Raw genomic sequence first — 12,471 nt, 5'->3', positions numbered from 1 at the left:
CATGACCTCACCACCACTCAATGCAACTTCACCACCAGTCAACATAACCTCACCACCACTCACTGCAACTTCACCACCAGCCAACATGACCTCACCACCACTCAATGCAACTTCACCACCAGTAAACATAACCTCACCACCACTCACTGCAACTTCACCACCAGTCAACATGACCTCACCACCACTCACTGCAACTTCACCACCAGCCAACATGACCTCACCACCACTCAATGCAACTTCACCACCAGTAAACATAACCTCACCACCACTCACTGCAACTTCACCACCAGTCAACATGACCTCACCACCACTCAATGCAACTTCACCACCAGTAAACATAACCTCACCACCACTCACTGCAACTTCACCACCAGTCAACATGACCTCACCACCACTCACTGCAACTTCACCACCAGTCAACATGACCTCACCACCACTCAATGCAACTTCACCACCAGTCAACATGACCTCACCACCACTCAATGCAACTTCACCACCAGCAAACATGACCTCACCAACAGGTATTGTCATAACTCAACCTGAACAATACATTTGAACTCTCTTAAACTGAAAAGATCAAATGCTGTCATTTCATCAGTTCTCAACATACTTTTACACTAGAAAATCCAATGTAAGTATCACAATTCAGTGTAACTTGCTGTCAGCAGTCTGATTTCCAATCAGCAATTGACACAAGTATCTAACTACCACTTCCAATTTTATATATATATTTAAAAATATATAATAATTTATTTATTCAAAACAATTTCATCCCCAGCCAACGTGACCTCACCACCAGTCAACGTTACATCACCAAAAGGTAATACAACTTCACCACCAGTCATTATGACCTCACCACCACTTAACACAACTTCAACACCAGTCAACATGACCTCACCACCACGCAATGCAACTTCATCACCAGCCAACATGACCTCACCAGCAGGTACTGTCTTAACACAACCTGACCATGAAATTTGAACTCTATTGTTGAAAAGATCAAATACTGTCACTTAATCAGTTCTAAACATACCTTTACACTAAAAAAATCAAATTTAAGTTTCACAATTCAGTGCAACTTGCTGTCAGCAGTCTGATTTCCAATCCTCAATTGACACAAGTGTGTAACTACCACGTCTAGTTTATGGAATAACAAGGCTCAACAAATTGAACAAAGCAATCAATTGCTGTAAATTTTTATTTGTATATATACATATACACACACATATATATGTGTATATATATATGTGTATATGTATATATATATATATATATATATATATATATATATATATATAGGTGTGTATGTGTACATATATATATTAGCATATGACGTGGTTTTTGGTCTGTTCTGTATTATCTGTGTGGCATGCACAGATCTGTGACCCACACAAGTTCCGTCACATGTCTACACAGGCATTGATGTCTTTGGGCTGATCATTCAGCACCATCCCTGAGTATTTTGAGCCTGGCCCCATACACTTTTGGATCACAAAAAACGGTGTTTTAACATAACAGTGTCACAATTTTGCTCTTCCTATTACATGCCACTCTGGTAAATTTCCACTTACCCCAACTCAATCGATTAACATATCTGATGTACTCCTAGGCAATGCAACCTCCCCGCCAGTAAATGGAACATCAACTCCAACTCAAACAACAGCTGCCCCAGCAGAATCCAAGCTCAAGTTGGGATTTAGCCTGGTGAAAACCTTTGAGACAGCATTTGCTGACAAAACGTCTTCAGAGTTTAAGGCTCTAGCTACCGAAGTAACAGCAGCAGTAAGTGCAATGAAATTTTTATTAACCTTTCAAATGTAATTCTAAATAAACCATAAAAGTGAATGTACTAGCCAAGTGTTTCAGTTATGCTATATGTGACACAATATTTGACACTGGTGATGGGTAAGGGTTTTGGAAGAGCCAGATTTGGGCTTTTGTGATGGCTCAAAAGCATTGTATACAATATATGTGATTTTAGCACTTTTTTTGTGTGCATATGAAAATCAAGATATGTTAGTCTGATTATGTGTTGGCAAAATGGAACAGCAGTGCCTGATGAACACAGAAAACACTTTAAATCATGATGTGGCAGGAAACAATGATGGCCTACTACGGAGTACCCTTAATCCTGGGATTCATGAGTGGAGTCTGGATGGACATGCTCTAAGATTGTATGATTGGTGGAAAACTACTTTACCTTGCAGGTTAAATGACAGCCTGCTGAACCTTTTAAAAAGAAAAAAAATATTCATTCATACAAACCCAAGCCCAGTTCTGTTATGAGGGGCGTGTTGCAGAGACACATGTTGCAGGATCCTCAAGGGGACCAAGGGATTTGCCAAATGTCCAATTCACACACCTTTAAGGGTAAAATAAGAGGGGCCTAATCTCCCATTTTTCTCCCAGGAAAAATATGAACATAGCGCAGTTGTGGTGGCTTCTTGCTATCCACTACGGTTGATTTTTCCATAGTCTATGTCTATACTGCATTATTGTATATAATGGATATCAAACAAAAAGAATTATAAATATACAAATGAGTGGTTACCTAACTTACATTATCATGATTTCATAGACACTCTTTCACATCTTATTTTTAAATATTACTGTTTGTAAATTTCATTTCTACAGCTTGATGAAATCTACAAAAAAATATATGGACTCCTTTACCTTCGATCTGTGATCAACTCTTTCAGGTATATCACATTTCTTTTTATCTATCTTATCTAACATTTGAGGTGAAAAAACAATAATGAATAAAACGTATGATAAGACATGATATATAAGATATATGCGTTATTAAAGGTGTATGTATTGAATTGTAAATAATGCATTTCCACTTGGAAGATTTATTTAATTAAATGAAATTTAATGGTTAACTTAGTCAGCAGATTCAAGTACAAAATATCCTTACCTAAAAATTCGAAGCATTGGTGTAAATTGTTGTTATTGGGTCATTAGCGCATACAAGAAATGCACAGTTATTACAAATGTTTATCCATATTTTAAAATCAGGTTGGTAAAGTTAACAATTTTGTTGTCATAAAATGTTTGCATTATATTAACATTTTATATTGAGCTGTCACAGATAAAAGACAATAGTAATTATAATAATAATAATAATTTATCTTACAGTCGTGGTTCAGTTGTGGTAGATGCTGAGCTGGTATTTAACAATGCAAGCTCAGTACCAGAGACTAGTGCTGCGGAAACAGTGCTAGTGCAGGCATCCAACAGTTCCAACTTCTCCCTCCAAGTAAATGCATCAACTGTGACTGCAACAAGTAAGAGTTGTTTTATATGCTTTGTTTTGTAATTATTATGAAATACAGTTTCCAGAGCTGCATTATTCCTGCTTCTAAATGTCCCGCAAATGTAACAGCACTCTAAATTCTGTTGTTACAGGAATTAGTACATCAACAGTTGCACCTACTACTGCTGCAACTACAAAGACTGCCGCTGCAACAACAAAGACCGCCGCCGCAACCACAAAGACTGCCGCCGCAACTACAAAGACTGCCGCTGCAACAACAAAGACCGCCGCCGCAACCACAAAGACTGCCGCCGCAACTACAAAGACTGCCGCTGCAACAACAAAGACCGCCGCTGCAACCACAAAGGCCGCAGCCGCAACCACAAAGACTGCCGCCGCAACTACAAAGACTGCCGCCGGAACCACAAAGACTGCCGCCGCAACTACAAAGACTGCCGCCGCAACCACAAAGACTGCCGCCGCAACTACAAAGACTGCCGCCAAAACTACAAAGACTGCCGCCGCAACCACAAAGACTGCCGCCGCAACGACAAAGACTGCCGCCAAAACTACAAAGACTGCCGCCGCAACCACAAAGACTGCCGCCGCAACTACAAAGACTGCCGCCGCAACTACAAAGACTGCCGCCGCAACCACAAAGACTGCCGCCGCAACCACAAAGACTGCCGCCGCAACTACAAAGACTGCCGCTGTAACTACAACTGCATCAACAAATCCTCCTTCGTCCAGTGAGGGAACCCTGGGTCTTACATTTAGTCTCAACCAAACATTTACATCAGATCTCTCTGACTCATCCACAACAGCATATAAGACTTTAGCTGCAACAGTGATCGCAGAGGTAAGATATCTATGCCTTATAACAGCAAGCTTGTTACAACAAACCACCAAAATCGAGATTTTACTTTGTAACTGAAATTAATCAGATCAGCATGCACACTCAATATGAGAATACTTCTTTACAAACATTTTTTGTATTGACGTAGACTGACATTTGATCATTCTGGGCTGTAATAGCCAACATTATTTTTGAAATACAATGTTGTTACCCTTTTTTCCTTTAATTTACCCAATATTTTGGTAGTACTGCCTGGCCCGATCTTGTATGCATATTCAGTTAATGAAGGCTAACCTTATGATTAAGATTTTGTAGCCTCCAAACATAAAAAGACACATGAAACTTTGTACCACTGCCATAAAAAAGAAACAAAACAGATATCATTTTAGATAAATGGTCAGATAAATGGTCCTTTTTCATACTGGCTCTTTTACATTTAAGAATAAATTCATTAATCATAAGAAGGCGACATAGATACTATGTGTTTTTGCTATGTCTTCAAACTTCAGCAATGCCCCTGCCTTGCAGGGCAATCAGGAAATTTGTGTGTGCAGTAAACTGTTCATTGGTGCTATCTGTCAGTACTTGTATTTTGAATTGAAAATGGCATTAATGTTCTCTTTCAGATAAACAAAGTGGCTACAAACCTCTATGGATCGTCTTTCCTTCGGTCCATTATTAACTCATTCAAGTAAGACTATATTTTATATATTTTATATTTGAAAATGTATTTGCTGCAAATTTTTCTATTAAAAATGTTTTTTTCTCTAATTTGTCATTGTAGGAGTGGATCAGTGGTTGTCGACATGACTCTTGTGTACAAAGATAAAAACTCAGTTCCTGCAGCAACCACTGCCACTACAGCATTAAGCAAGGAACTCAGCTCCTCTACTACCCTGAACGTTGTAGCAGGCAGTGTTTCTGCACGTAAGTTATTGGAAACTCATGTCAAACTTAATAAAAGTTTTATTTATGAGTCTATCTAATCAAATGCTTGTCATATTTCAAATAATATTAAAAATATAAGAGAAAGATTAGCTTTCAATTTAGGCTTTTAGCTTTCTGTTAAGCCTGCATTTTGAGCTTGTGTGAAATAACTGTTGGTCTAATAATCAACTTTTTCTAATATTTCAGAGTCAACGTCAACATCAAGCAGCCCTCCTCAACCCACAATGATCTCATTGTCAGTTTTGTCATTAATACTGGTGGCTGTGGCACAGATGCTGACAGACTTGTAGCCTGTATCCAAAGCAGACACCAACTTGACCTAACTGCCAAGTTTTTACTGTGTAATCAAGTGTGGAAAAAAAATCAATGTTCCAACAAACCAAAAATGAACAACATAACAAATGTACATGATGAAACTTACCAGTAGAATATCATGTGGTAAAGATGTGTGCTTTGTTTTTCAGTATTTTCCACATTTGATGTTATAATCACTTGTGTATTAATTACATCTTATTTAAAATACTAATCATTAATATTTTAAGGTAAAAAAAAATAATCATATTTAATACTTTGTTTTGCTTTTTGTAGTTGCTTCTTTTAAACATATTTGCCTTTTTTAAATGCTTCTTAATTGGCTATTTTTTTTCATTTTGGCATTGTTAACATTTAAAAAACACAAATACACAGTGGACAATGTACTAAATATTTATTTCCAATGAAAAGCATTGTACAATTCAGCTAGACATAATTTTCATCCAATGCCATTGTAAAGTGTGAACAAAGGAATAAGTGAACAGTTAATGTACTGTGGTAAAAAAATATAATAATATAATAATTCATGTAATATAATCTTCATGTCATAGACCAATGAGTCATATTCGTCTGAGACAAACCAATTGTGTTTGGTGTTTTTATATTTAACCATGAAGACGGTCCTTTCCTAACCATAACCGTGGAGCTTTATGTACCATTGAACATGATATGTTAGCATTGAACATTCAAAAGCATTGCCATTCAGCATAAAGAAGGGTTTTGCACAACTGAATAGTGTGGCAAGTCGATTGCTGAGTGGATTGTGCTGAAAAGTTCATACTGAATACTGATTCTAACTGTATGATTTTGAGAAGGGGAATAATAAAAATGTGCATCATCATTAATGTGTAAGCCTGGTGTTTTTTATAAATTATTCGTATTCCTTATTTTAAGATTATTAAACATCAGATTTTACCCTTTACATATTTGTAAATCAAGGACAATTTTGACATTTGGAATTAGTGGTGTGATTTAAAGGTTTATGATGACTGATTGGAATTTGGTTATTTTTTTTTTTTTTTTTTGTATTTCTTACTGTCAACTGTAATGTTCTTGAGTGGATTTCAGGGGAATACAAGCAAATACATATATATTCATAATGTATTGTATTGTATTAATGTATCAATTTGAAGCTGGCCTTTAATTATGCCCTTGCAAAATTCTTTACCTTACCTGCATTTCTCATTGTATAGTTTACCTAGCTATATTTAGACTGTTACATGCCCACCAATGAAATAGGGAAGTTTGTCCCCTGCAATATTTGTAATTGACATGATCAGATTCCCTCATAAACTGAAAGAAATGTATTTTTAAACCAACTCCAAAACACACTGGATGTGTATCAGAAAACTTCCTGCGTCACATTTGAAATTATATCAACCAGCAACAGTTAACACAACTGTCATGGAAATTGTCTGAAAACACTTACCACAATTACGAAATAATACACAAACACTGCTGGGTTGAAGATTGAACAATTATTATTGTACAATAAGGAGACAACATACAGACAGAATGACATCAGAGTATGGCTAAACTATAATGGTTTCTAAGAGAACAAAGAAATCCTCTGTGATTGGTCAAAAATATACGCCGATATGATTTTATCCAATAGAAGATGACCATGGCGCAGAACATATATGCATGTGCAAAACCCACACTGGACATAGGACCCCAAAACAAGAGCATCCCATCGGAAATATTTTCTTGACACCTTACAATAGGGTCCCCACGTCTTCCACCTTATTTGGACATGGGCCAAGTTAGAAGATGAGCAATGGGCCTCCTAAAGGACACATTCCACAGGACACACAGTGTATGAGGTAAAATCAATGATCTTACATTCATAGTCTTAGATTAAAATGATCAAACCTTGTTGATTCTTCTTCACTTTTACACAACAGCTGTGATGATGAGTCAAAAGCATATGACGTGGTTTTTGGTCTGTTTTGTATTATCTGTGTGGCATGCACAGATCTCTGACCCACACAAGTTCCGTCACATGTCTACACAGGCATTGATGTCTTTGGGCCGATCATTCAGCACCATCCCTGAGTATTTTGAGCCTGGCCCCATACACTTTTGGATCACAAAAAACGGTGTTTTAACATAACAGTGTCATAATTTTGCTCTTCCTATTACATGCCACTCTGGTAAATTTCCACTTACCCCAACTCTGCTCCACTACTGCCTGTCAGACACACCCACCTCATCAGCCAACTCTGTTCACCTGGGCACTCAGCTGCAACTCATCTATAATCAAGACACTTTATAAGCCTGTCCTGCTCACTCACTTCAGGCTTTGATTTCATGCCAGACTTTCCAGCACTCACCTTCGGTTTGACTTCCTGGTTCCGACTCTGCTCAGCCCTGATCATCTTGCTTTGTCTCTGCCCTGGTAAAAGCATCAGCCTTCTGTCCCTGACTACGAGTTTAGCCTATGTACTTGGTCTGCCTATACCTGATCGAGTATAAAAGCACCACCTCCTGACCAATCAGATCTCTTGGAAAATGGCCTGCCCATTCTTAGAAGATCCTGTCGACATTGGTGCGCGGATCGTGAGAGGAGCGCTCAGGAGAGACAGTTTTTAGGGATAGATGTGGGATGGGTTGTAAGATGAGACATGAAATTCATTCATTCATTCATTCATAGGTAGTACTTATATGCAAGCTGTTGGCGATGCTGAAAACATGTTGCGCCGCTATCCATAAAGTGGCAAGGGCCCTGACTGAGCTACTGGATGTATTTGTGGTTTTCCCCGGCCACCTACCCATACATTCAATCAAAGAGGGGTTTTATGCGATAGCAGGTAAGATAATATAAGCTATGTAAAATACACATATGTCCCTTTCACAGGGTTCCATAGGGTAATAGGTGCCATAGACTGTACACATATCCTCATCTGTGCAAGTCTGGGAGAAAATGAGGCAGACTACGTAAACAGGAAAAACTTTCACAGCCTCAACAGTCAGGTACTTCACATAATCCAGAACTATTTGCAATGCAATACATTTCACATTCAGTTAGTTCATTATCAATAATGTCTTGTCTCAATTTCCATTATTTATATCATCATTTTAAATCACAATTAAACAATCCACATATACAAAGAGGCCCACACAACACTGTTGTCACAACATTGATTCAAGTCTTTTCAAGTGCACATTGACTAATGTTGGCCAGGGTTCGTACATGACTCCCAGATCTTCAGGGAACATACCCTGAACAAATGAGGTGCTGTGAATGCTGCTTACTCCCCCGGTGTCTGTTGTCACCCCTCCCTCTACACCCTCCATCAAGGGGCAACCCTCATTGTTGGAGAGGGCGAGCTCCTCTGCAGGAGTATACTCCTGAGAAGGAGGCCCTCCCCCTGTCTTTTTTAAACTGCATTTTATTCCTGTGGGCTGAAAACAATATCAAATAAATTCTGTTGATTTCATCCATACAACAGAGACAGTGTGAAGAAATAAAGCCTTGTCAGTGACTCCTTTGAAGTATGTTTTTGTACTTGTGACTTGTTCCCAAGTCCGTTTAGCTCCGCTAGGGTTGCATCTGAAATAATGAGCTTAATAATCACACATGAATTTATGGAACGCACAACTACTCATGCCGTCACAGTGAGGAATTAATATTCCAACACAAAACATGCTCACTCCGAGGGTGCTGAGCCTCAAAAGAACTCAATGGCTAAATCAACCCAGGTAACGGAGATATATCCCAGGTATGTTAATCCAGCTTCTTACTACAGGCCTCTGATCTTCTGCCTAATTAACTGTAGAGTACCTAGATGCTATTGTCCTGTTGACCACCACACCTGCCACTGATATACAATAAAGCTCATTGGTGTTTGTACTGCTATTAGGTCCTACCATCCCCACCCGTAACAGTGTAATTTGCAAACTGTGAGGCTGTGCATTTTTATGCAAGTGGCACAACTTTATAAACACGTGAACAGTAGGCTATTGATCAAAATATGTTGATAATGATTTTGAATAATTGTTCTGTGTATTTTCTTCACATCCACAAATCAGCTGTGTGTGCATGTTGCCTGCTTTTAATGGCTACTTGTGGGTCTAAATTAGGATCACACATGGAAGTGGGGTTTTATGAACCGAACAAAATACAATGCCTCTACTTTGGGTATACATTAACATATTATCATTTTAATATATGAATGTAGTAGTAGCTATTGAGTGACTTCCAGTGGTCTCATAGCCTACATGCAATATAAATAATAAACCAGAAGAGGGCTGCATTGCCCCAAAGATCAGTCAAACCTGTGTATTCTCATCCCTGAAATGGTACATTTACAGCTTAGTAAACTCCGTTAGTCAAGGTCACATACCCCTCACATCACGACTTTGATAAAACAGTAAAAAATAACACAAAAAACAAGCATCAATTAAAAGCATAGCAAAAATAAGTTAGTAACAATGTTACTGTTCAATGGTTTGATCTCTTTATTATTTATAACTTTTACTAAAAGCTGGGCTGATAAGACATCAGATCATTAGAAACATTAAACTACTGCAACCCTAACTAATAAATGCCAAAGTATCATTATTTTGTATTTAAGGGCCAATTTTAAAAAAATAATCATTGTACTGTGTGATGGTCCAGTTAACATTGATGGTTCTAGCCCATTACAATATAGGTGTCAGATTTGGGGCCAGCTGTTGTTTTTGCAGGGGCCAGTGAATTAAACTGAAACTAAGCACTAATTTTAGTCGAATGGTTCAGAAGACAGACATGTCATGTAAAGAAATAAATTACAAAGTTAAAGTTCTAATTTATAGTTTCGTTAACAGATTTGTTTCCATAAAAAAGAAGAAATGGACATATATGATTTACACTTCACATGTATTTTCTTGGTATACAGACATGCAGTATACATCACTTGGCTTAGAATTTGATTCAAGTACAGATCAGAACTGAATACAAAAAAAAGATTGAACACTTCACACCTTGAATCCACTGGTTATCAAAGTTTATGTTCACATTATAAAGTAAGCACGACTTACAATCTGGATGAAGGCTCTGTTGTTGTGACTGAGATCAGGTGAGACAGCACACTGTGTAGGTTAACAATCTACAGCACATTATTTGTTAACAATAAAAAAAAAAAACATGTAAGCACCAGGAAAGAGGAACCAAAGGGATAGAGAGATGGGGTATAGCTGACTCACCTTATCTGACGGTGATGGATTCATACTTGTCCCACTGTAATTGCTGCTGTGTAGGTCATCTTGTTGTGTGCTAGCTGCAACTTAGCTAAGGCTCCCCGTTTTTTCATTCAACTATTATTGTGAGGACAAGCTTCAAAGTTCACTTCCATTCACAGTTTCACAGTGGCATGACAGTAACCAATTGTGACTGTTTAATGCAATAAAAAACATGATATGGACACAACAACAGCAACAACATTTGAAAGTCCTTTTATGTGGCAACGTAATTTGTGAAATAACAATACTGCGTTTTAGGCAAACAAGACAGTCCTAGCTTGTTGCTACAAGGACGCTGGCCCCCCTAGAACCACCCCAGCTACATTAGTCTTGAAATCGAAGGCATGATTTAATTTTATACTATCATTCAGAAAGGTGTGCTTGGAAACAGGTTTTTATGCCTGTTACCTTAGCTCTGTGAGCTTCGACAGTTATGGCTGAACTTGTAAGAACCTGTAAGCTCATAGGCCATTATAATGTAAGTTTATATTTTTGTTAATTGGTTGTGTACTGTACAAAGGTTATTTCCAGTAGACAGAGTGGTAAATTCATACATAGCCTAAAGCAATGGTTCCATCTGATAAGAGTTTTGCTATCAGATGTTTTGTTAAAGAAAGTGTATGAAGCCCATGAACACATTCTGTCATTGTGTTACTTATAGATGGTATTATAGTGAAAATAAAGCATTCCACTCGTTGCTGGGGATCCGCTGAAACCTCTTCAAAGACCCCTGGGGGTCCCCAGATCCTACTTTGAGAATCACTGGCCTACAGAATGATGGGATTCGCTACAAGTTTTAGGGTTTGTAAATAGCATTGTGACAGACTCCTGTCACTAGAATAACAGGGATTTGCTACTTATATGGAAAGGATAATGCACATTCTTCTTTAATTTTTCATACTAAGTTACATCATTAATTTTCTGCAGTTTAACATTATTGCAATATATTATGTTCTAATTTGTTCTTACCCTGTGGTCTGGCAATAAATGTAAATGGTAAATGGATGGTACTTATATAGCGCTTTTCTAGTCTTTTTGACCACTCAAAGGGCTTTTTTACACTACATGTCATTCAACCATTCACACACTGATGGCAGGGGCTACCACGCAGGGTGCTCATCAGAGGGAGACTAACATTCAAATGTTTGTTGTTTTTTCCTTAAATATAATGTTGATGACAAAGGTGTTGAATAATGTATGATTTTGTATTTTCATTATATGTTCTAAGACTACAGAGGTCATATTTTTTGTTGTTTTTATATTAATTGGTAAGTTTGTTGTTATGATCCAATAGGAGGAGCCAGCCTAGTATAGAAAGACAAGAGCGAAGGGAGTCATTCTGTATGAAAGTGGGGTGGTGAGCAAACTGTTCTCCTTTATGTACATTTTTCTGGAGCACAATAAATGAGCATGCCTTCATTTACAAAGTCGTTTTTTGAGCTTAATAAATATATTCCCAGTCAGTTTTTGTCAAAACTACTCTCACCCAGGGATAGAGTGTGGCAACCATCACTCAGTATCATACTACAGATAATCATATGTGTAATCAAATCAGACAGGTCTCTCTATTTGCCCCCTCGTGAATATAACAAAGCCCTGGAATCAACCTCTACTCACTGCTCTTATGGTAACAAAAGAGCAGATGTGCAGCCAGACTGTGCTGTCTGTAAAGCACACTTGCATTACACATATGAATGACTGGTCTGAAAAAACACTAGTTATTGAGCCAATGTGCCTTTTATTGCGCCCTTCATTAAAAATCCCCCTATGTTTAATTAGAACACATCCGCCACACTTGAAATACGTCTGTCACTGGCTGAGGCCCAAGGTATTCAAGCTTGGCATGACTGGCTGTGCTCCACTGCACACTGAAGCA

This window comes from Scomber japonicus, chromosome 2 (assembly GCF_027409825.1).
Source record: "Scomber japonicus isolate fScoJap1 chromosome 2, fScoJap1.pri, whole genome shotgun sequence".
Classification (NCBI taxonomy): domain Eukaryota; kingdom Metazoa; phylum Chordata; class Actinopteri; order Scombriformes; family Scombridae; genus Scomber; species Scomber japonicus.
Note: the sequence above shows the minus strand (reverse complement) of the source record.